This window comes from Neopelma chrysocephalum, unplaced genomic scaffold (genome assembly GCF_003984885.1).
Source record: "Neopelma chrysocephalum unplaced genomic scaffold, ASM398488v2 Primary Assembly neopelma1_23, whole genome shotgun sequence".
Classification (NCBI taxonomy): Eukaryota; Metazoa; Chordata; class Aves; order Passeriformes; family Pipridae; genus Neopelma; species Neopelma chrysocephalum.
The window spans coordinates 35,922,237-35,948,587 of record NW_020897691.1 but is presented as its reverse complement, the minus strand read 5'-3'; the positions used below and the strand labels follow the sequence as shown (position 1 = coordinate 35,948,587).

Here is a 26,351-nt window from a genome sequence, read left to right as displayed (position 1 = left end):
GGCGATGACAAATCGAAGGGCAGAGGCACAGAACGAATGCACATCTGTCACTGAAGGACACAAGTTTCCTTGAAAATGTTTGCATCCCAAGTGTCTGGACAGTAAAAGTAGTTACTGGGATTTCCTATCCCTGGAGAGTCATTGCAAAGTGGTACTCAGGGAAAACACTCGTTTTACAGACCTCTAAATGGTAATATTTTTCAAGATACAATCCACTCAACAAACCTTCCAGCCAAATCAGGAGATCCTTGGTAAGCTGCCATCCAGAGGAGCTGTGTGTTGGTAGTGCAGTTTCTCATACCAAAATTATGTAAAGGAGCACATAACTTTTAACAGAAAACTGTATGTGCTGATTGTTACATTAGCCTACTGATAAACCAGGGCACGTTATCTGTGCCTCATTCTGGGTAGCATCAATGCATCACCTTTCTGAAATTTCTGAAGAAATTTCCAGTGCTACATAATTGGCACCATTGGGAATCAAAGGAGAAAGCAACAGGCAGCAAATAATCCTTCAGAGCTGCTCTGATGGTGCACAAGCTGGCATGGGGCTTGGTGGATGGCCGTCCAGTTAAGTGGTGGAGTGATGTGAGACAGAGGCGAGGAAATGTTGCTGGAGGGAAATCACAACCAACAGCTTGGCCACAGAGTAAAGCGAGAGTAGCATTTGTAACTGGTCAGTAGCAAGGGTAGAGGATGGGAAGGCAGAGAAGAGGACAGAAGAAAGGGACGTCTTATCTCCTGCAGTCCTCATCTCCTGACTGTTTGCAAGCAATTAGGCAGACCTTTTAGCAAGGCCTGTTGTAATAGGACAAGGGGTAAGGGTTTTAAACTAAGAGAGGGTAGATTTGGATTAGGTATAAGGAAGACGTTTTTTACAATGAGGGTGGTAAAACACCAGAACCGATTGCCTAGTAAGGTGGTGGATGCCCCATCCCTGGAAATGTTCAAGACCATGTTGGATGAAGCTATGAGCAACCTGATCTAGTTGAAAATGTTCCTGCTCACTGCAGGGGTGTTGGGCTAGATGATCTTTACAGTCCCTTCCAGCCCAAACCACTCTATGATTCTATGATAAATGGAGATGTAACTGGAGCACTTGCTTCCCTGCCTTGATAGTGTTCTCATTGCTATGAAACAGCAGGCTGCTAACTCAGGGTAAACAGAGGCTTTTTGTGGTGAGACAGAAAGAAAGAGTCTGTGGGTCTATTACAGACTTTAACAGGGTAATTTGAATACAGGCAGGTTAAGACTTTGATCTGTTTCTTTTCATTTTTTAATCCGTTTGCAAAGTCCATATAAGTAGAGCAGTGAAAATGGAATGTGGTTTGGTTTTGCTATGAGCAAATTTTGCCTCAACTGTGTGTCTGTCTCCTAAATGTTGTCACTGTTGAAGGACAGGTATCCTCAAGAAAAAAATATCAGGCAGTGCCACTTTCACAAATGATGCTTATCTTCATTCATGCTCCAGTTTTTTCTCATCACTTTTTTTCATAGTACAATATTTCACATAGATTTTTAACGTAAATGTTAAACAGTACTCTGGTACTTCATCAGGAGTTTCTGTACTTGTTTACTTTTAATTAACAACTTTATTCAAAGTCAGCAAGACTTCTCACACATGCCAGAGTTAAGCCTATGCTCAGCATAACTGGCAGATGCATGAGAGGGAGCTGACTTGCTGAGCTGCAGCGTTTGGGACCCGAGCCTTTCCTTTGGAGGATGTTTTGCTTTGGAAAGTCACTAATTTCCAACCCCCTCTGGTGCTAAGGCTTTAAGAGGTAGAGAAAAGGACATGCACTTGTTTGAGCTGCATACGAGCCACTAGCCAGGTTTTACTGGGGGCTACCAGGCCTATCTGGATGTCTTCTGCTGACCTTGTTACGGCCATCAGGACACACTTACCAAATGGAGTTGTTGCTGGGCAGTCACATTAACGAATGGCCAGCATTAATTTGCCCTTTGAAAATGAAGAAATCAATATGTTGATCCAGTTGGAAATCCCTTTATTCACAAAACAGTCTACCCCAAACCCCTCCACATAATTAAGGCTAAAGCCAAATTTTGTTTGGGTGAGACATGCAATCTGTCTGCTCCCTAAGCTGTGCTGAATGAAGTTCTCCCCTAATGGCACAGGGAGCAGCTGTCACACTGTTGCTCTAATAACCATGAGCCAAAATGATTAAATTTCCATCAATCATTTAGCATTATCAGAATAGGCCATTTTAATAAAATGTTATCATGGGATCAGTGCCGGACACCTTAGAAAGGAGAACAGTCTTTGAGTGATCCTCCTTGCAGGAGATGCCGGTCCAAATTAAACCAGCAGTTCCACTAAAACCACCATTTTTCATGGGGGTGCCTGATAGCAGGATCTTTTGAGAACAAAGACATTCCTGCAATCAACTCAATGGCTTTTAGGTTTCAGCCATTGTCCCATTGTTCTTGCACTGTATAAAAAAATCATCAATCGTTCATTTTGGGGAAAATCCTTAACAGGTAGTAAGTGGTGTGAGGGGCTAAGCCCTGTTTTCAGAAGCCGTTTCAGAGCCAGAAGTTACATGGCAGCATGTCTACCAATTGGGCTTTCTGAAGATGTGACAGGATTTCGTGGGAATGTTTAAATGACCATACTTTCTGAAAGCCTACTTGGTGCCTTCCTATATCTTTAAGCCACCTTTAAAACTCTGTTTCCTTGGCCCCCTTGGTTGAAATGTTAATCTGTTTTCAGTGTTTTACCTACTTACCGTGTCCCTTCATAGTCATCTCCATTCTGGATCCAAGGCATCTCTGCAGTGTCTCTCCCTCTGCAGGGAAATTTCATGACTACAGAATAAGATAGACCCTAACCCAGTTTTTAAAGCCAGGTGGACCCTGTCTGTTGATGGTGTATCATATGAGCAGGAAGATGGAGAACTCCAAAGTCCACACGGAAATTCGTGGCTTCTCACTGCTTCTTTTGAGCAGCTTCCTTTGCCTCTCCTGCAAGGCTGGCTGTCGATGTCAAACACTGACAGAAGATTTATCCACCCTTTTGGTGATGCTGAGAAAGGGTGATCATGAAAAATGGAGAAAAGCTAGAGGATCCTTTCATATTTCACCTGCAAATACACTTAACAAATAGACAATGCACTGGGTTTCTGTAAATCAGATTTGGCCATCATTTTTCTTTGGAGAGAGGGTTTTTTATTCTCTATTTGAGAGCAGCTAAACCAGCAACAAAACTCTCAAACCTTGGCAAAGGAGAAGCATTTTCAGGCAGGGTCACAATGCAACACATTCCTTGTTATATGTTTGAAGCTTCTGGGTGCCAACAAATCTAAATTGCTTGTCAGTGTAAGCTGTTGTTGGGTTTGTATGTGTGCTTGGTTGCCTTTTTTGTTGTGCTTTTTTCCTATATGCAGTAGTCTCACTATCTTCTTTTTCTTTTTCCTCTCCAGGCCCTCAAACTGACACGAGATGTAGAGAGAGAACCCTTTGCCAAATCTGCTGTCAGCAAGTGGACAGTGATACTGTTTACAGCTTACAACCTTTGTGAACCCTGCATTATTTTCCTAATGAAGCAGACTGTTAATAGGCCCCTTACTGGAGTGAAGATCCTACTTTTTTTTTTGTTTTTTTTTCTTCCCCTCCTCTTTTTGTTGGAAATGGAACTCATTCTGAAGTATGCAAAATCTTCCTTTTCTGGGATGGCCAAGCACCTGCTGTGGAGACAATGTTCAGCACCATCCTGTTGAGAACACACTGTGTAGCCTTTTACAATAGTTACTTGTCAATGAGTATGTGGTGTTTCAATATATTAATGGTTTATGGGATGTTTTAAGTTGGTTTTCTTTTTGGAGGTTTTCCCCATCTGCTCAGCCTCCCCCCTACAACCTCCAGTTTGATTTCCTTAGATTTTTGACCATTTTTGCTTTCTCGCCCTGGGGAATTTGAAGTACTGTGCACACGCAAAGAAATTATCATAACCCAGCACTGCTCAGGTGGCAGGGTATTCTGAATATAGAGCATATGTTAGACCGATCAACTGGCTGAATTCCAGAGACAGGGGGTGCGCGTGCCCTGTTCGTTTTTTGGGTTGGTTTGTTTGTTTCTTTTTTATTCTTTCCTTAAATTTAATGGTACACCCCTGCCTTCTGTAAGTGTCAAACCAGAGCTGATTGCAAAACAAGGGAAGATGGTGGGTTTGCCTCTTGGCTCATGAGGATGGTCTGACAGCGAGTGCCGTTGCCCTCACGTGCACCAAGGCAGGAGCCCGTGTTCTGCCCAATGGAGCAGGGTCCCCTCCTGCCTTATGTTGGTAAGGCTGCCCCTACTGCCACAGTGAGCTGGTGAGGAGTTGTGGGCTGAGCTGCCAGACAAGGTGAACATAGCCACCTGTAGAGATGCATTTGAAAAAGCAACAAGTAAGGGAGATGTAGCAGCTGGGCATCAGCAGGTGACTTGCAGTGACAATGCTGGGAGCTGAGGCACAGGTCACTGCAGGATGTGTTACTGCATCAGTGATCCTCTTTTTTGTTGTTGTTGTTATTGTTGTTTTAGACATATCCTTGATTATTTTTTCCTTCTCATTATGTATAATCCATTGTGGCAGAAGAAGCAGGAGTGGGAATGGCAAGGTGACAGTATCATACAAATGGCTTTTTCACATGAGCATAGATTGTATCAAGATAAATGACACTGAAAGACAAGGCAGTTTTATATATTTTGCTTCTAAGATTTTCTTTTATAAAATGAGTAATAATTAATAATAATAATGAATAAAAGGTATGGTGCTGTATAGATCCTCTCTATAATCTGGAAAGTTTGATTACTTTTTATTAGTATCTTGGGGGGTAAGGGATACAAAAAAAAAGAGGGGAAAACACCAGTGGTACATAGGAACTCAATATGAAGAGGTTCTGAACAGGACAGTGTATACATAATTCTCCAAAGCGATATATGAAGTTTTTTTCTTTGCATAAAAGCATTATGCATATAAATATATAAATATATTTTATTATGTACAGAAATGGATCATTATGCATGGATGTTAGGAAAACAAACTAGCATTTTAACCCAAAGTCTCAGTGCATGAGTTCCCACCGACACGTGTCCCATGCAATGTGGAGTGACTCCCTCTCGCCACTGCCACCGTACATGCACAGCCATGCACACATGCGCGCATTTGTGGGCCCTTCCTCACTCCTTACTTTCCAGGTCCCTGAGGTGATACAGGTGAAACAACAGCTCCTAGTGTGATGGAAGTTTTGTTTTTGTACCGTAGCCTCCACGCTGTTCTCTCACAAAGATGCACCTCTTGGTTTCTCCCCCCAGTTATGACTGTGTAGGCTCTGTGCAGTTGTGGTTAGCATAGCCCTGTAGCATATCAACTCTTCCAAGCAGCCAAGGGTTTATCATTTGCCTTTTAAAAAAAACTTCTCTTCTTTTTTCACTGAGGTGGTCTATTTACTAGCGTGTGGCTTAGTTTATTGCGTTCATTGGAGTTGGCTGGTGCTCGTTGCCCATCTCTATCAGAAGCCAGCCTCCCAGGATGCTTGTGTGGCGCACCTGGGCACCTTGCTTATTGGAGTCCAGTTGCAGGCACCTTTTATTGAAATTGGGCTAGGGTTTGTCACTGGCCTCCTCTGAGCGTGTACCATTAGCTCTCAGCTTCCCAGTACACCCCAAAATGTGGGTGTACACTGAAGGACTCTCCTCTAGTGCTTCTTTCCCTGAGGCTTCTTTGCAGCTGCCACCCTGTGGCTGGACTTGTGCCCTGGCCCCGAGGTTTTGGCCACCAGCAGAGTTCACTCTGTCGCTCCCCATGCTGGGGTGCAGCATTTGATCCCTGCACGATCCCTCTCCAGTAAGACCTGAGGTGCCTGCCCAAAGACCCACCAGCCAGGTCACTGACAGATCCAGTAAGGCCTGACTTGATGGTATATCCAAGGTGACCAAAACCCATAATTTTTTTTTGTCTTGGTACAGATTAAGTTCTTGTCAAAGGCAAGGGAAGGCCTGTTAGCTTAAACAAAGTGGGGACAACTTCTGCTCTGTTCTGGCAGCCTAGCTTGCTTGAGTTCAAATGAGATGGCTCCTGCTGACAGAAATGAGAGAGAAAACTATGGCCTGCTCTGTTCAGAAAATGGAGAAATAACACCTGATTTAGAGACAGCCCATCAATGGCGGAGAAGGTTTTTAAAAAAGTAACAAAACCATTAGCAGCTGAAAGGCTTAACCTGCCTCCCAGCAGTGTCAAGGAGAGCATTTCTGTTGGTGTGGCTGGAACACCGTGAGCCCATGCTTTGGAGAACATCCCAGCGCTTGCTGAAGAGGGTTGGACTTGGCCTTGGTTTGGTTTCTGTTGCTCATTTTTGGGGCCAAAATTTTCAAGTGAAAGTGCCTGGTGTCAGGCACTGAACACTGGGGACTCCAGTGTGGTCACAGAGGTTGAGCTGCTCTGCCCTCATCACTTCTTGAAGGAAGGGGAAGTGACAGGTCCCCCCAGGCCCAGGGGAAAGTCATCCTCCTCTACACCTACTGAGGTGCCCAGCAAAGGTCCTTCACTCCAGAGGTGCTACATAAATCTTACTGAATTCAAAGGGCCGCTTACTTAGGTGTCAAAATACAGACTTGAATAGCTAATTTTGGGAACCTAAAAATTTGGCCTTTGAGTCTTTGAACATGTTTATGCCTAGAAGTTTTCATTGTGAAATCATGTAAAACAGATAAAGGTCATGGTCACAATTACGTGGTTATCATTTGAACACTTGGTCTAAACAAAAGGTCTAAAAAGGTGTTATTTATGCAGTTTCTAGTCACATATTGGGGCTTGATTTAATGATTTTGTAAAAAAAATTTCTCTTGAGAATAATGGGATCGTTAAACACTGTTTAACTCTAGAAATTGTTGTGCCACCGCTTAAAAAAGTTACCTTTTAGGTTATGTATTTCTCTAAAATTATGTCATTGCTTGGCAATCCGTGTCCTGTAAGTGTTTCTAGTACGCTTCTAGAATTGCCAACAGATGCACAGGGGGACCAGATACATTTCGTTACTATGGGTTGGAAAAAATGGATTGTACATTTGGCTTCACATGTTTAACTTTTTTTGAAAAAGTTGCATGATTGGAAAAAATATGTATACAGTATCTGTAAAACTGTTTTATCTGTTTCTGTTTCAAGCCATGTAAATTGGAAGAATATTAAATCCACAGCCTTATTGCGCATGGCCGTCTTTACATACCGAAGAGCTGAACAGTTTATACTTTTCATTTGGGCTATCTTGTACTTTCATTTGAAAGCAGACACTCTCACGTTGCAGTCTTACTGAGGATTTTTTATTTAAAAAAGAAAAAAAAATAAAAAAGATGCTGCCCTGGAGGAATATATTACCTTACTACTCAGAGGTTGGAAGGAAGTTTGTTTTGGAGCAAAACCTGCCCCTTTCCAAACGAAGTAGAGACGCAGTGCTTACTCCACTTGGTGTTAGTAGATATTGCCTTGTGTATTCCATTTTAAATTGTAATCTAGTTTGTAAAAGAGATGGTGACGCATGTAAATAAAGCATAATGGATCTCTACATTGCACATTTGCCTTCCCTCTGTTTTATTGTGTCATGGACAGACATGTAAACACAGGACCTGGAGAAGGGGTGATTTCCAAGCAGCAGGTGAGAACGGGTGTGGGGGGGTCTGGAGCTGGGGAGGGGTCCCGATCCTGCATCCTTTAGTATCTGTAAATGCATATTGACGTCGGCCTCTGCACTTCAACCCTTCAGCCAAGCTAGCATAGTTTTGGTGGTCGAATAACCCCCGGTGGGATCATTTACTGCTGCTAAAAAAAATCACAAAGTTCACTTGATTTTGGGGACGGAGAGGTTGTCCCCTGGGGTGGCAGCTGCACCCTGCAGCTTGCAGACAAGCTCGCCTGACCTGAGAGACAACCAGACCAACTGCAGACCTGTCAGAGAAGAGTTACACACCCACCCCTACCCCTCCCTCCCCCACTGTGGGCTTGGCTGGGTTTCAAGCTGTCTTTGAAAAATGCCTGATGTACTTAAAACCACCCGTTTGGGATTTGGGATAAGAAAACCAGCAGCCTGACTCGGCAAAAAGCTATACTGAGGGCTCTGGCCAAGGCACTAGGGAGCATGCTCAGAAACATGAGATGTGGGCAAAAAATCTCTTCTCCCACCCTGATGGGAAGCCCCAGATGTATATGGGGTTTTAGAGTTGTTTTTCAAGAGCAAATTATATTTTCAAGAAAGAGCAGCCTTTCCTCACGGAAGGGAAGGGTTTCAAGTGACTCCAGGGGGACAGCCTCCATGTTGTCCGTGCAGAGCCCCCAGGAATGCTGTGCTGAAGTACTGCAGCAATAAAGAGCAGCTTGGGGATATCCCTTGTTTAACAACGCAAGAGCTATTCAGGCTTTGTCCTAAATAGAGATAGCCTGAAATATTACAAGATCCAGTCAGAGAATACCCTTTGACCAGGATGAAGTGCGTGTTAGCCTTCCCAGAGTGAGAGCGCACTTGTCCTGCAGCAACTACAGCTTCTCCTCCGAAGTTGAGCTGTTTTGCTTGGCTTTTTTCCTGAAGACTTCTCCAACAAGGCTCTGTCAGGAAAGGACCCATGTCCTCTGCCTCTTTGGCATTGCCCCACTGGTATTTGGCATAAAAGATGAGAACGTTTGGTCCAGTGAGGTGCCAGGGCAAGCTCTGACCTGAATTGAGGCAGGGGCAGCAGCAGCAATGACGAGCTGATCAAATTCTTTGTGAGTTTTGTGCTGAACCTACTTGGTTGTGTTGTACAATGCCTTAGCTGTGACTTTCAGTTCACCTGGCCTTGGAATAGATCATTCTTATCTTTCAGAGTACTTTCAAAATAAGTCCAAACATTTTTAAACTTCTCCAAGTTGTCCCAGAAGACAAAAGACTTTTCAAGTTGCTTCTGAGGCTGGTGAGGCAACCGAGAGCTATTTTAGGAGCTCCTCACCACATATGCTGAGTTGCGAGTTCAACCAGCCCAGGGAAAACAGTATTTTACAGCTCTTGTTTGGCTACTGCTGCCAAGGAAGTTAGGGGTGCTTTCAAGAAGTTTGAGATAAGTAAATCTGGGACGCTACCTCTTTTACTGGTGGAGTCACCGTGACTGGAATCTCCCTGTTCAAAAGGAAGTCTTCTCGGATGATGTGGAGCCCAAGCCAGATGGAGTAGATACTGCTCTTGCTGGTGCACAGATTCATCCTACTGCCAGCGGCTTCTGCAGTGTGTCAGGGCATCTCTGTTTGCCCAACTCAGCCCACAGAACTTTTTTTCCCACTGGCTCTGCCTGTGAAATTTTTTAAAATGAAAATATATTTATCATGTAAACACAAAACATAAAAAATTCCATTAGAACAAAAAAAAAATTAAGCTTTTTTTTTCTTAACTGCTATTTAAATCTTCAAGAAACTTTGTAATTGTCTGACAAAATTCAGTCTTCAGTTTGGAATTTTTACTTTTGCACCTGGATTTTCTTTTCATACTCATGACATGAGCAGTTTTGCGTATGCCAAAACATTTACTTATTAGAACAAAGCATTTCCTGCTTTTATTGTTTGATGGTTTGATGACATACCAAGGAGCAATTTAATCTAGAAAATGAGATAAAATGTCCCAATTCAGTAGAGCAATTGGCCTTAATGGGGGTAACTGTTGCAACATTCTTTTAATTTTACATTATGCCATGCAGGTTTAAAGATGTCTATATCCTATGAATGATATCTGGTGAAATGGGGGGAAAACAGTAAAAATAAATGATATCTCATAAAAAGTATTTCCAACTTCTGAGACAAATATAATCCTGATCAGGACTCCCTTCCCTCAATTTTCACTCTTTTTGAGGTGATACCCTAAAACTTTGGTTTTCCTGAAATTCAAAGCACAAAGCAGTTCCCAAGTTGTTGCCTTTCTCTGGACATTAGCCTTGCAGCAGTGCTTATCAACTGTGCATGCTGCCCTGCAATGGGCATTGAGGCTGCTGATAGCACCTGTGGAGCCTGACCCCATGTGAATGTCAGGCTTTGGCTCTATTTCATGCTCTGGAGGCCTCTGTAAGCCCTGAAAGATCCCATGGCTGGTTGAGCAATGTCCAAGGTGAGAGAATGGGGAGGACATCAGTGCGAGCAAAGCACAGCAGATGCCAGCGCCCTGCTCTGTTATGCGATAACCTCTCTGAAGCTTCATCTGCTGCATGGACAACGGTTCCTTCTTCTATTTGTAACCACATTGGAAAAGGATGACATTGGTTAGAAAGTGCTAATCAAGAAATATGGGTATACACTACCTCTGCCATCCAAAGCAAAAGATGGAGAAAAACTGTGCATTGGCACAGCCACTTCAGAGGTCCTCACTGGGGAGCAGGAGGGAAAGGTCCAGCCTTTCCAAGCCTCTGCTGTGAATGGCTGGCCTGGTGTCTGTCTTGCATTTGTTGTTTCTGTAGAAAACTCATACTTCACTAACCCTTTACTTTAAATCCCTATGGCCTCCTCTTACTTAAGGCTATCCAGGTTTGTACACCATTAACTAGTTCATGGATGAATGTTGTGGAAAAAAGTCACTACTTAGAAAGCAGTTCATAAAAGACATACAGTATGAGTAATTTTTTAAAAAGTAGTCCTTTTACTCATTAAATGAAATCCAATGACATTCTCACTTCTCTTGAGAGTCATACTTGCTATATCAAACTGTGTTGCCAACCTCGGCGTGCATCTCTTAGGCAAAATTTATGGTGAGTCTGTCTCATTTATACAGAAGTTTTGCTATGCACTGTCACTCAACCTAGCAGACTCCCATGGAAAAGCCACAGTTTAAGTAATAATTCTACTGTGCCTGAGCAGTGATAAAATTATAGTGGCTTTCAGAGCTGGGAGATATAAAAATCTCTTCCTAGAGAAGGCACCTACCTTTGCTTGTCTGCTCTGAAGCTTCTGCCTCTGGAGAACATAGCAGAGGGGGAGGTCAGGCACGGATATACAGGGGGTCTTAACTTTGCAGTCGAGTTGTGTTTGCTCTGAAGTCCGGGTGAGGTGGGCTGCAGTGTTGTCCCCAAAGGGTCAGTGCTGACCACGTTACCACAGAGCAGAAGGGGTTATGTGGGAAGTTACCTTGGAGTACCACAAATGCAAAGCCTCTCTTCCCTTTTCCTAACCCATAACTAGCACTTCAGGGTGAGCCCATTTCACTCTGTTTTTCACTAAAGGACTTCAAGGTGACAAGTTGTCTGCAGAAAGTGCCCTGAATCGCTGGGTCTTCGGGGACATGGCTGAGATTCTGCTGCTACATTTCCAGCCTCTTAAATCTCCTGCCTGAATATCTTTGCTTTTCCACAATCACCTCACCTTCCCTTCCCAAAGCTTTGTTCTCTTATTAAGAAAGGGCCTTAGGGATGATGACATGATGTTGCTGTTAGCAGGAGCCTCTCGTGGTTTGGTTTTCCCACACAAATGCATGTGTGAGTAGCAGGGGGGGTGGCCAGCTCCCACCTTACCTATCCTATGGACCATGCATCTGAGCGGACATCTCTGTCTGTGCACAGAAAATGTCAAGAGATAAGAGCACACAGGAATGGAAAATAAAGCAGCATGTGAAAAGGGCTTAATAAACGACTCTGCCATGGGGGCACCTGAACCACTCCTTCATTCCCTTCAATCATTCTTCCATTCATATCTAAAGTCACCAGTGTTTTCCATTGCTGTCAGCAATGATCTTTCTATCTTTTGATCCCCACAAATCTTTCTTTGGAATGAAATATTTTTTTTCTTCTTTTTTTTTTTTCCTTTTCCCATTCTCTGTTTTTTTTACTTTCCCTGTTTTTCTAAGGCCAGTTATTAAAATGTTTGTGGGGTCAATTATGTAAGTTGTGAATACAATTATTTTTTATAATGCTTTTGTTTAAGCAAGAAGCCCAGGTAACACAGTTACCTGGTAAGAGCTCATTGCCATTACAAGTCACACCACTCCAGCTACACCAGCAAGAAACACATTTGAGTCTGAAGATGCAGTTTGCTGCTCTAGCTGCGTGAACCACCTTTTCCTAACACAGGCTAAACCCTGAACATAGTTTCATGCAGAAGAGTAGTAAGTTTGCAGCCAATGTGGTCTGGTGGCTGTATTCAATGGTCTGCTAAGATCAAGAGATGCAAAGCTGAAAGCGCAAATGGTTTGTGGACTTCTTACCACGTGTGGTTGCTCAAAGGGACACGAGCACACCACTTCAGAGCAAACTGCTACGGCCATAGGAATGGGAAAAAATGAATGCCTTGCTCTTTTAAAAAGTGTCTCTCTTTGTTCATGCTCTGCCAAGTCTTTCTGTGAGAAATGGATGTTGTGAGGTAGCTTTGTACAGCCTAGGTGCAGCCTAGAACAACCAGCTACAGAGTTGACTGTGGTGTCTGCCCTCTGGCAGTGCTGGCATTCATGACCTGCAGTACTTCCCTGGGCTGTAATCTGCAAAATAAAATTGAAAAACTCTGATTCTCTCTATTTCAGTGAGTCAAGAATCTGCAAACTTTTCCTCTTAAAGGTTAACAAAATTTCAACAATTCTTGCTGATCACCTCATCCATAAGGTAACAAAAGACTTATCTGTTTCTTTTCCACTATAATTGACAGTCCTCTGTAGGCACATGTTCAGCATTTCAAGACTAACTTAAAGGTCAAATTTACCATATGGGCAGATTGGATGAGTTCATGGTTGAGGAAAGACCATCTAAAGGTGACTTGTCTAACATAGCTGTACAGACACACACACATACACACACAAAGCCCCCACACATTTCTTTTTGGTCTAGCCTTGTCTCAGACATGCCCCATGTTCCAAGAGTCTCAGGATGAAGCTGTACTAGAAGTGTCAGAAGTGGATTGAATTTGGCACCTGAAATATAATAATAAGGGTCTGACAAAGGAAATATTTTAAGAAACAGATAGAGCAGATTTTCATTGTTCTGACCCCTTTTATCTGAAATCTGAAGTATGCCAAACTGCTGAAGTACCTTGTTTGTGTTTAAGCAGTTAACTCCCAAATTTTGTATCCAGACATGGGGCTGTGCTACACCAGAGAAAGTGTACAGACCCCTACACCTCTCTGCACGTGTCCATGTTCAGCACAGGTGCTGCAACAGCCAGTAACAGCACCTGAAACAAACCCTGGGGATCCTTATACCCCACATGTGGGACAGTCATCCGCAAACAATGGCCTGTAACAACACCTGGGCATGTGCTAAGTCTTGCTCAGAGCACAGCTACCAGTGAAAGTACTGCACCTGCTTGGCTTCTTCACACAAAATTAATGTACAGAACTCAAAGTATGATAAAACTGCAGGCACAGGTGAAAGTATGAAATGAGTAGGGAAGGTGCATAACTTTCCCCAACTAAAATTTGTGTTTTCAGCAGCATCCCCTGAATCCTATTTGGTAGGCCATTATGGGATGCAGGCTCTCCTGTTGGGAAATGATTATGAGCTGAAAGTCCCTTTCCCCCAGGAATTTCTCCTTTATGTTCCACAGACTTTCTTTGGCCAGTTGTCAGTTTTCAGCCCATCCTCCTTTCACCTGGCAGAAAAACCACATGTGTTTGGCCACAGAGGAGGAATTTGGAGGTAGCAACTGGTTTTTCACCAAGATACTTCAACAACTATCGGCTCTCTTGTATGTGTTTCCAAAAGTAGAACTTACATGCTATCTCCTCTCCTAACTGTCCTGTTCTCCTCCTGTGAGCCTAATCTCATGCCACACTTGTCCCCCTGGTCCCACTGTCACCTGTCCCACCCAGCTTGGCTGGATGCCCATGGCCACAGGGCCTTGGAAACCCGAAAGTTGGCAGCAGCCTCAGCTGGTGTGTCAGCCAGCCCAGCAGCTGGAGGACACGTGCCCCACACGCAAAGCAAGGCCCTCGTGCAGAATGAGGAGTGCCACCATGTGCCAACATGAGGAACTGGAAGGGAATATCATCCAGGTGAGATTCAATAGACAAAGGTGCTGTGCTAAGGAAAGGGATCAGCTGCGCAAACACCAAGTGGGGTGCAGGGAGCAGCCCTCAATAAAAGGCACTGTGGGTAGTAATGAGCTAGAAACTGTCTGAGCTCCTGCTGTGGTGCTGTGGCACTGGGGCAGTCTCAGGTGTTTGAGCCATCCTGAAGACTAAAATGAGCAGAATCAGTGAGAACGGGGACCTATGGGAGAAGGCTGATTTTATTAGAACGATTTGAAAGGGGACACAAAATACCTTTATATTACTGAATGTAGAAGATTACTTTAAAACCCCCACCCTTCATGCCCACTAAGGAGAGGACATAGCTGTGTTTCATCTGCAACAAATGTAGGTTATGTTCTCTTAGCTATAAGGATAATTAACACATTTCCTAGAGGTGTGGACTTTTCTTCACTAAGGGTGTTTTTGGGAGCAAAATGTTTGCCTGGATTTTCCTTGGCCCTGTCTCAGAGCAGGAGGATGATCTCCTGAGGTCCCTTCTAACCCCATGCTCCTATGGTGGGTCTTAAAACAACTTCAAAAAAACAAGGCCAAAAAAAAAAAAAGAAAGAAAAAGAGTGCAGAGACTTCTGCCCTTTCCTGCCTGAGGCACAGGTCTCTATGTACAGTAGCAAATTGTTATCTTTTTTCCCAGTTTGAGTGTAAGAGGTATTGAGTAATGTTGTCTCAGTGTGGTGACACATGAGCCAGGGTGTGGCCCAGACCCCAGAGAGGTAGTGATGTAGTACAGCCACAGAGTCCTAGAATCAGGGATTAATCTAAGTTGGAATGAACTCGTCAGGATCATTGAGTCCAACTCCTTGCCTTGCACAGGACACCATGTGCCTGAGAGTCTTGTCCAAATGCTTCTTGAACTCAGACAGGCTGGGGTTTGGTTTTCTTCTGTTCTCTAGTGTCTCCCTTTGCCCCAGAGAAGCTGCACATTGTTCTGATTCGTTCTCCAGACACATTTCACTGCAAACAAGTTACTCTCTCCTGTTCCTGGCGAGACTTGAAGCTCTGAGAAGATGTCCTGTCCTGTAGGTTTTGTTTTACTGATGACACCAGTGCAGAAAGTTCTCTTCTTTGTGGCACCCCATGCTCCAGCAACTGTCTATCCCTCTCATGGCTGGATGTCTGCAAATCTGAAGGACTGGAAGTATAAATACAGATGAAAATACAGATATTCCTGCAGTGGGTCAGGTTTATTTCAGAGGTGGCCTGCTTCCCCTGCTGAGGGCACGTGTTGGCTCTTCTAGAAGGGATGATGGGCTAGACCAGGAAAAGATGCAAAGCCCCACCGACTGTGAGCAGCAGGACTGGCATGGGCAGGGACATGGGAGACATGTCAGGGAAAGGCAACTTTGGGCTAGCACCTGCTTCTCAGAAAACCCAGGCCCTGGTGAAAGATGCAGCCTGAAGCCATTTGGGGTGTCCCCATTGCTGCTGTCAGGCTATCAAGGCTGCTGTCTGGGAGGGTGTCCCTCTGGGTCAAAAGGAGTCAGACAGCCCATGCTAGCAACCGTGGGCAAAGCTCAGGTGCCTGAGCAAGCACGTGATGGGCTGTGCCAGAGAACAGCAAGGATGTTTATGGCAGGATCAGCCTCCTCTCCTGCTGGCAAAACAGAATGACAGCTGCCTCCTTGCCCTGCAATGGGGCCAGCAGTAACCTCGCACAACGGAGTCCCAGCATAGTCAATCAGTAAATTGTACCAGATTTGGGCTCCCAGACAGAAAAAACAAACCCCTGCCCGTTTGATGTTTACATTAGATGTTTATTTTACAGTTCATTTCACAATCCGTTTTTCTTTTCCCTTTGCTGCGAGGTGATTTATGGTGCTGCAGATCCTATCTGCCTGCCCTGCCCAGGGCACAGACCTGGAGGAATATCTGCCAGGGGTCTGTCCCTGTTGTTGTTGCTCTTTTGTCTACAACTGCCCTTACCTATGAGTAAAACTAAAGGAGTTTCTTCCAAACAATGGTAAATTAGTCTCTTGCTACCTTGTGCTTGTGTTAGTGTTTTGAGGGGTGGGTGGCACAGAGTCTCTGAAGAAAACAAGCAAACAAACAAGGTGAAAGGGGCTGTCCTAAGTTTCCATCCGGCTGACTACTGCCCTGGTCTGACCGGTGGGGTGTAGAGTACTCCTGGCACACCGTGGAACTGTAGACCCTGCAGCCCATCCACTGTGCCCCTGTGATGAGGAGATGCCATTCCTGACTGTGGGGCAAGTCTCTGAGCTATTGGGATGGTCCATGACTGCAAGAGATGGCTGGTCCCTGCCTACCCTGCACCATAAGGGACTGTCGGGGGCTGCTGGGATTAACAGGGATTACTTGCTCCATGGTACATTTAAATGCTGATTTTTATGCTACTATGTCTTAGCAGAATTTGGCGAGGTGGTTTGCCCTCACTGGTTTAATCAAGTCCTTTCCTCCACTGCTGAACATGCAAAAAAGATATGCTGCATTTTATTGAGAAAATAGGAGATTTGATCTGAAGATACAGTGAGAAATCCCTGAGTAATACTTGACCTTCCTTGCTGTCTGTGAAGGTGAAAGATTGAACTCTTCCTTGTGCAGAGCCAGATGCTCCCTGTGAATAACTGGACCCAACCTAAAAGCAGGAGGAAGTGTATATAAAAAAACAGAGGTGTGGTAATGACACTATCAGGCTTCATGTGCGTTGTGTAATTTATGTATGCATGTTCCCCAGTTGTGGCTAAGTCACTCCTTAAAAACAATGACAAAATTCTAATAAGTTGACTGGCTAAAGGTGTTTGTTCTTTTTCTCCAGGAAAATTATATTTACCTCAAGCAAATCTGTATTTTTGTGGACTGAATGCTCAAGTGACAAACATAGTGGCTTGACATCCAAGCCAAAAGAAGTTTTTGAAAGAAGTTTTCTGTTCCAATTTTTTTATCACCACTAATTGTCCTGATGTTGACAGCATGTATGGATGGTAAAAGACAGAACACTTTCACATGGAGGGCACTGCGAACCTATGATTACCCCAATAAATAGCTAAACAAGTGTCTCCCCGTAAACTTGTTTAGCAATTTACACCTTTCAAATTGCAGTTGTTCCAAGTGGGGAGTTTAATGTTAAGAAATTGTTTTCATGTTCAACTTGATGCAAACTAGAAGTCTAGAAAAAGGGAATTGATTTGGCAATACATGTACTTGAGCTCTAGGACACTGGTCCAAATTTAGTCCATTCCTACACTGGTAGCAGTTTTTAAAGGCAATATGAAAATACCTGTTTTTTCCTCCTTTCCCACCAAAAGCATATATACTTTTATTTAACCGAGGAATCATTCTTTCTTATCAGTAATAATTCTCCAGGCATTGGAGGCTGATGTTGGAAACGGAGAAAGAAAATGGTCAGGGAAGTACGAACTTCTCTGCTTTTGTGCACATGACTAAATACTTAAAAGGAAGATCTGCTACATTTCACTATTTTATGTCAATAACACCTCCAAACAGTACATTAAAAAAATAATAAACCAACACTCTGAGTATAAAAATTGACCCCAGGTTAGCTAGAATTATATCTGATAAGCTCCAGTAAAGCTTAAACCATCTGCACCAGCACTGTGAAGCTGAGGTAGGCGTTGTGGGTTTCTTTTCCTCTAGTTGAAACTGCACATTTTAGGAAAGGAAGCAAGGCTGACACTGCTCAGCAGCCTGGTATAGAGACATTCCTGAAAGCTTATAAGGAAGTCAAAGGTAGAATTGAAAAGCTGAGGGGTGGCAGCACTAGGTAGGGCAAAGACGATTTCTGCAGAGTGATCAGGAGGTGCATTTTGTAAGAGAGAAACCTTCTCCCAGATAATTTTTCATAGCTAGCAACCATGCCTTGCAGTTTCTGTCTTGCAACACAAGTTTTATGTAGAGATTGTGTCTCCCTACCTGACCTGCATGCCCTGAAAGAGGGTCATGAAGCCTCAGGGAAAAACAGGGCCCCTGGGGAGTCCTGAGGATACCTCCTTGGTTGCCTCTTTTCCCCCACAGGTCATGACTGATGGGTCTGCAGAAGGGACAGCCCAGTATTGCAGAGGTGAAGTGGGGAGTCTGACATTGCAGAGATGCCAAAGGTGCCCAGGCTTTGCAGAGGTGCCATGTGGACTCCAAAAACTGCTTCTTGTCCCTGGTGTACTCTCCGCCCAAGAACCATTGCAGAACACATGCAAACCTGCCTTTATGTGGAGCAAAAGTGGAGGGATTGTCCCTCTCAGCTCCTGCCAGCCTCGCCGTCCAGACCAAATTCAAAATCCCAAAGGAAAAGATTCAACTGGTGTGTTGCAATATCCTTCCTCTGTCTGTTTTTGCCAACCCTGTTTCTCAGTCTCTTGGCTAAGATCAAGTATAGTATCTCAAGGACACCTCAGCTCCAGAGGGGAAAAGGAGAGATGCAAACAGTTTTGAAAACACTTGTTTACATTATTTTGTAACTTCTTGGGAATTCTAAATGAAATACAGCCACCCATGAGATGAAAATAAGCCTAGGAAAGCAGTTAGTAAAGGAATTGTCAATATATGCAATGAGAACCGAAATATAACTCTGCTAAAAAGAATAGAGATATAGCTGCTGAGGTCTGTGTTTCTGTGGTTTGTAAGTCAGCGTTAGTGCCCACTGAGTATGCCTAGTTCCCGGTTTCTGAACAGTTTTGCTCCTGAAGCTCTGCTCCTTGCAGGAGGCTCTGTAGGTTTGCGTCTCCACAGTTCTTTTCTCTAAAAATTCTGGCAGCTCATGAGGAATGGTTTTCTAGCACTTTATTCTATTACATTTCCCAAGAATGCAGTGTAGGACTAAGAAAAATCTATGATATCTTTTCAGTGCAGTTTGTATTTAGCAGCACGATACCTGCAATACCTATACTGGTAAACCTTCCCCTAAAAGTAAGTGCCAGACATAGGGTATAAGCACAGGGCTCTCCCAGCCTTGTCTTAAGAAGGTACCCAAGTGTGACAGTGACAGGGCAGCCAGCAGCTGTATCCCAGGGAAGGGCAGCTTCGTGCGAGATTGGCAGCCTGGGAATCTGCCACGGAACAAACCGTGAGAGCTATAGACCATGGGCATGCAGACCAGATGTAAAGGAGCAAGCTGCTGGCATAAAAAGAGTTCCTGCTCTTTATTTGGCATTCAGAAATGGCCTATGATGCTACAAAGGGATGGATCAGAGATCTGTGGAGCACTACTTTTTTGTGCTGATTGCAGGGGACTGCATTAATAGGGCTGCTGAATGTTGATGAGAGCTGCTATAGTGAGAGAACCCAACTGATATGATAAGAAATGTATTTTTGTGTCATGTTTCAAGCCATCTAATAGCACTGGGTGGGGGTGGGGTGAACAGGAGCAAGAGTTGGGTTAAAAGATGTCCTTTATGTTAGAAAAATCTACTTGAACTCACTTTCCTGTAGTCTAAATGAGAAACTTTGTTAAATTAGTCCTGATAAAGCGCTAACTGCATGAATTATTGTTCACAGGCAGGAAAAGTGCAAATTTCTATCACAATTCTGCCCATGCATCCTTCTAGTTTTGGGGTGGGATTTTTATGACCCCCCCCCATAGGACTGTACTCGAGGCCTTTCTCAAATAATAGAATCAATTGTAAGAAACTGCATGTGAGGATTCTGCATTACCACTAACCCAGGAACAGGGTTGCCAAACTTGCTTTCATTGTGGATGATTTGATTAATCTTTTATTGAGTCTGTGAAAGGCTATTGAACTGACTCAGACACCTTTTCTGTCTTTCAAAGACGCAAGGTGGTTTTTTCATCCAGTTCCTCCTCTTTCCCTCTGAGTGCAGAAAGCCTGCAATTATGGGCAGTTTTCAAGGATGGCAGCTTTTGCTAACAGCCAGGACTTGCTGGGGCACAGAGTGGAGGAGCTGAATTGCACTTGGACCAGAATGAAAGTTATTTCAAATGATGCCACTCAACCCCCAGGGCTGGGACCTCCCCTCATTTCTGGATGTGTATGCTTGGAGGCTAGGATTTGGCCTTGGAGCAGGCATCGCCCATCATTCCAGCTGTAATCAGTTTCTCCTCTGCAGTGGGGAACAGACACCCAGTGAACCTATATGCATTTCCACGTACTCTGCTGGCACTTCTAACTTCTCTGGCCATGTCTACAAGTGCAAACCAGGAAAGGGTAACATTTGCATGAAAACTCGCAGGAACTGTGTGATCACAGAGATCCTCACATCCTGCCATGCTTGACTGAAACCAGGTAACGGTTTCAAGAGCTTCTGTACAGGGAGCGTCTGACCTTGTATGACTTGCTTGTGTAGAAAACCAAGCTTGAACAAATCTTGAGCAGACCTGAGTGCCTTTGCAGAAGATGAAATTTCTTCACTTGTCTCCTGTTCCCTGGAGCCCTTCAGAGAGGGTTCTGGGTCTTTTCATTATTTTTTTTCAAGTGCCCACTCAAAGCCTTACCTGAAGCACTTTAATGTAAGGTGTATTTTCATCAAGAGGCTATGGCAGCATTAGCATGTGGTAACACTAGGTGAGGAGAATAAAAAGGGTATTGCTGGAGAAAAGGGAAAGGCATCTTGTATGAGCTCTGGTCTTCTTGGTGAACCTCAGGACCTTCCATTAGAAGATGGTGACCTGTTCCTAAAATTTTACTGTGATGAAGCAGCTTCCTTTTGTAGGACTCACCAATCTGCTCTGATGTATCTCATTCTACATTCAAACCTAGGTGTCCTGGTGAGTGCTTCATGGTGTCACACTTGTCTCTGGATGGGATCTGCCTCTGGCACTGCAGTCAGCTCTGCTCTCTCAGCCTCCAGTCTAGATACTTAGCTGATTTTTACAACAGTGCAGTATGCTTGTGGAGGCAGTGGGATTTTTGCTCCTTGCAGAGGCAATTCTGGATCTTTCTGGCAGCTTTCTGTATTGACTCACAGGGCTGTTAATGTTGTTAATGGTTGTAAAATTATTGCACCCTTTCCTAATATCAGTTGACTTTGGCCTTGAGAGACGGTGCTACCCTTTACACTTTAGCATTTCACAAAGACTTTAAATGTTGGCAATGAGAGCTGGGTATGAACTAATCTGGGCAGCAAGTTACGGGTTGCTTCACTTAAGCTTTTCCATGTGTTGACTTCAGGATCCTAGTTTCTATGGGACTCCAAAGTATGTAAATGTGAGAGTTCATTTTTCCCCCTGCACTTGCGACTTAGCTTGAAAAATTAGTTCCTCTGAAAGCCAGTCTGTTTTAGGGTTTGCTGCAGTGAACCTCTCTTTCCAGGAAAGTGGAGTACTGGGCTAAGACTAAGCTTTATGATTCAATCCTTCAGTTTGCAGCCACTACTCTCCTTGGCACAAGATTGAGGTGACACAAGGTACAGATCATTTTCCTTCAAAGAAAAAGCAAAATGTTCTTCTAAGAAGACCTGAAATACCAATGGCCTGAAAACTCCTTCAGGAATGTAATTTATGGTGCATGTTTGGGGATGGGGGGGCTGTGTCAGGTAGACATACCCCATACATTTTTATCTGCACATCATGCATATTTCTTTCTAAGCTCCTTCACCCAGAATTGTATTTTAATATTACAACTGAAGAAATGTATTTAATTATTGTGGTCCCTATAAGAAACTCCAGGCTATTCTGAAGTCCTCTGAAAGTGCAAAGTGTTTCACAATGTATGAAGAGGTAATTTGCATTGAGAATCAATATGCTAATTATTGTGTCAACACTTACTGTTTTGGCATGTTTCTTGGCTTCTTGTCCCAGAGTATACAGCCACGTATGGTCTTAATTCCTTCGTGAGATGTAAGATGTGCCTTGGCTCTGCAACAGTCACAAGACTTGTTAAAAGAGATGCAAACCGAAGAAGACTGGCACAGTTTGTACTGTCTTGTCCAGTCTAGCTTCATTCTATTAGAGAACATCAATTAAATCAGATGAAGAAATTAAGGAGCTTTTGTCTAGCTGGTAAGTTAAATAAATAATGACTAAAATAAAATGATTGTTAAACAGATGAGTCAAAATAACTCCCATACCAATCTGTATGTTTATACAATGTCAAGTGGTGTGGGAATACACGTGTCAAATATAGGCCTAGAAATGTTCTCCTTCTTCATTTTATTTATTTCGAAGATGGTTGTGCTCTGAGTCAGGGACTAGGAATAGCTGTGCCAGGCACTGCACTTCCTCAGAACAAAAAGATGAACTTTGCCTCTTGGCTTCTTCTGCAGCCTGGCAGCTCTTTGGGACACCGGAACTGTGCAGGTGTTGGGAGGAGGGTGAGAAACAGGCAGACAATACAGCTTTTAACATCATGGCTCCAAGCATGAAATGCTATAAACACAGGGTGCACACAACACGTGGCTGCAGAGCATTGGGCCACAGAGTTTCTGACGTGACTCTGTGACGGGGCTGTGAGCCACCCAGGATGGCAGTCAGGATGGTCCTGGGAGCCTAGAAAAAGCAACCCGAAAACACCATCTCTCCCTGCTAGACCTATTAGTTCTTAATTGCTCCATGGCAACTAATGAATAAGCTGCATAGGAAGAACTATAATGCAAACTTGGATTACGCTTCCAGTCTTAAAGTGCTTGCTTTAGGGGCTATGTATATGTGTGAGGCATGGTGAAGGCTGGTGAAGTGGAAAGGTGCTGTAGGTCAGGCTAAGTAGTCATAAGAGAAGAATGTGACTCTTTTCTCACCCTTACTGTCCCTGGGTACAACGCAAAACAGTGCAGGCAAAAGGGACGGGTGTGCACCTGAGAGCTCCTCACTGTCCAAGTGTTCACAGCACAAATAAGAGTGGCTGGATCTCCTTTAGTTGCCCAAATGACCCCTGCAAACTTTCTGGCAGATCACTTTGCATTTCCCATTGTTTCCTCCTCACCTGGGAAAAAGGCTGTTGGATTATTGCTTTGCCAGCCAGATGCTAAACTGCTAAGCCGGCACACAATCAAGTCTGAGACCCCACTGGGCTTAAAGGCGCTCACCAAACCCCATTACTCACCTTCCAAGCAACAAAACGGCTCTTATGCCCACCCTGTACATGTCTTCCCTGGGACACATATATTTGTTGGGGATTCCAGACATAGGGGAATAAGCCAGGGGCTGGTGATGGGTGATGCTGGGTCAGTCACATACCTTCTCCATGTTTACTCCCCACCACCAGCACAAGGAAAATAGTTACATAGTCTCTAATGCAAAGATAAAAAGTAAAAGCTATGAAGGATTTATAAATCTATTTATATTTACTAATAATTTTCAGATATAATTTTTCTAAGTCTTTGTGATCAAGAGCTAGGAGAAAAATATTTTAAATGGTGCTACTCCCCACCTCAGGCAACCATCAAAGACTTTTTGTCACAAGTAGTTCTAGTTTTACTTTATCAAGGCTACCAAGGACTTTCTGAGCCTGATGACAAGCCTTTTAATTTGAACAAGCACGTATTTGGATGGGTTTTCTCACAAAAGGTGAGAGATGATAAACAAGCAAGGTGAAGTTAACCTAGAGATGGCCTGCCCTGCTGCTGGCTCATCTCATTTTTTGGTCTCTGATTTGTTTTACTGGAAAATTTCTTGGTTTTGTTTGTTAGGTTTATATTCTAACACTTAATATTTTCACTTTACATGTCAGCTTTTCATTTTGAAATTGCTAACTACTATCAAGTAACTAAGCTTAACAGAGGTTTCTTTCTCTAGCTGTAACTTAGATAGCAGAGAAAGAGTAGATAATATTGAGAAATCCCACTCAAAATTTCGCAGGGTGCTTTTTCTTCTTTACCTGCAGTAATTAACCTTGCCTCCTGCAGCCCCTGGTCAGCAGCTCTGCCAGTGGGACACCTCCAGCAGCCGCTCTTGCAGGTAAGCACAAAGGTTCACAGAGCAGAAATGCCTTCAAGCCCCCAGCATGTGAATAGGTCTGCTCAGCTATGCTGAGTTTAGTCATGCATTTTAAGTTTCTTCCTGAGCTGAGGTCTTAATTCTTGTGCGATTTTACCAGAACAAAGAGGTCAGATTATTTATAGGTCAGTCGCCTTTGTGTGCACGAGGCTAGCAATGCCTTCAGTGCTCCAATTTCTGGGACTCTTTTTCCCTCCGGTTCTTAAGTCCCATCTATTCTCTCCTAATGCAATAACAGTAATTATCCTATCGCCGGCCACCGCGGCACCCTCCATTAGCACCTGCCTTACCCAGCGCAAAGCACAGGCTGGCAGCCAGGTAATATCCCTGTAATTTATAGCTCATCAGAGAAGCCAACCAGCCCACGGTCTTCCTGTTTTGTAAAGAGACAGACTTATCACCTAGATGCTGCTGTGATGGGTGCACTGGAAAGGCAGGAAGATAAAAGTAGTGCACAGGCAAGCTCTGGCCCCATCTCTGTTTGTGTTCTCTGTTGTTTCATCCCGGCATGCAGTCAAGTAAAATCATCATGGCTCGATGCAACTAGAAGAAAATATTGACATCTTTTTGCTTCCCAGTAGACCCATGATATTCCACAATTTAATTGTTGTTTCGCATCCAGTTGTTGAACGCAGAATGAAAGATGCGGAGCTGGGCATGCTAGGGTTTCTCTGCTAAGGCCAGGATTCAGCACAAGGATGACCTCTTAGATGTTTTATGTAACCACTGTCCTATAGCATCCTATAGGGTGTGCTGTGTGGTGCATGCACTGACTTCAGTGCTTCTTTGGTCCTTGTACGTTTTCATGACCAGAGGGATGGAGCATCTCTCCAATGAAGACAGGCTAAGAGAGTTGGGGTTGTTCAGTCTGGAGAAGAGAAGGCTCTGGGGAGACCTTACAGCACCTTCCAGTACTTAAAGGGGGCTGGAAGAGAGTTGGAGAGGGATTTTCTCAAGGGTGTGAAGTGATAGGCTTTAAACTGAAATAGGTCTAGATTAGATATAAGGAAGAAATTATCTGCTGTGACCGTGGTGAGGCACTGGAACAGGCTACCCAGAGAAGTTGTGGATGCCTCATCCCTGGAAGTGTTCAAAACCAGGCTAGATGGGGCTTAAAGACCACCTGGTTCCAGCCCCCCTGCCATGGGCAGGAAAGTGTCCCTATCCATGGCAGGGTGGTTGGAACCAGGTGGTCTTTAAAGTCCCTTCCTGCCCAAACTAGTCTATGATTCTATGAAATTCTCCTTCATGACAGCACTTGTGGTGTGTCTGCTCTTGGGAGGAGCAATTCTTTTTCTTTAACTGCTAGGCTGACACATCCAGCAGGACTTGGACAGCAATGGTATTTGGTGAGGATAGATGAAATGTAGAGCAGATCTTGAGAGGATCACTCCTGACACTTATCCGAGCCTCATGCAGGCAAGGCCAGATAGTCCTTTGTGCAGAGGCTGCAAACACACACACATCTACACTGGAGAGATCAGTCAAGTGAAATCTTCGATACCATTTGGACTTGGCCTGCTTCTGTTCTTCAGGTAGCAAGGAACATTTTCCAATGTGTCTTAGAACACTTGAGGGTGATAACCACATGCTTACCAGCACAGAAGTTTCTGGCAATGTATTGCTGAGAAGCTTTTGCACTTCTGATGGTCCCACAGCCTCTGAAACTCAGCAGGAGAAAAGCTGCAGGATCAGAAATACGCTTTCTCTTTGTTTCTTTATCTGCTGTTCGTGTTTTTGGCTGCGATAAAATCTCCTTTGGAAATTATTCATGTCTTCATTCAGTGCTTTGGCAATCTGAGGAGACTGCATTACTCAATGATGCTTCCAGTTAGCAGTGGTAGGGCCCAGATATCCTTGGATTTGACAACCAACAAACATCTTCATCAGTGAAGTCATACAAGGCAATGTTGTTTTGATGTGCAATTAAGTTACCAGGGATCTAGTCACAGAGCAGAGCTTTGAACTAAGTAGCTCTCCCTGTTTGAAGCAAATGGGGGAATAAACACAAATACGTGTGCATCTGAGACTCAGTTTGCCAGCGGGCAAACTAACAAGTGGGGCGATGTTCCTCAGCAAAACTGGCTCTAGTGGAGAAGGTGGAAGCTTTGAGTGCAGGAGAGGCACAGTCAGGTGTGAAGGTGAGGCATCCTGCACCCTGCCTGCTTGCTCCACGTAACTGTGATGCTCAGTTCTCTGGTTAATCCTGGAGAGCCTTGCAGAAAGAGGACTTGATCAAGAGGTCAAGAAATACCAGCGTGAGTGTCAGAAGCAAAGCTGAACTGACACTTGCAAAGTATTCCTGAAAAAAATGGGAAAAACTTCTTCAAATCTCGGTGTAAGAGAGGAAGAAAAGCAAAGTCAGACTGGAGTGCAGTAAATGAGATTAAAGATAATTTAGGCATGGCCTGCAATCAAAGGAGTATTTTACCTCTGCTCTGGTTTAAGGAAGATAAATCCTAGGGGCAAAAGCAGGCTGG

The 26,351-nt window shown here is 44.0% G+C and overlaps 1 protein-coding gene across 1 annotated transcript in view; it reads left to right on the top strand.

Annotated features, from left to right (window-relative positions):
• FOXO3 (forkhead box O3) overlaps nucleotides 1-7,564 on the top strand; it is a 92,011-nt gene extending 84,447 nt beyond the window's left edge. Inside the window, exon 3 of the mRNA XM_027693689.1 lies at nucleotides 3,441-7,564. The gene's annotated coding sequence lies outside the window, so the exon portion shown is untranslated. The remainder of the gene's footprint in view (nucleotides 1-3,440) is intronic.
• The last annotated feature ends 18,787 nt before the right edge of the window (nucleotides 7,565-26,351 follow it).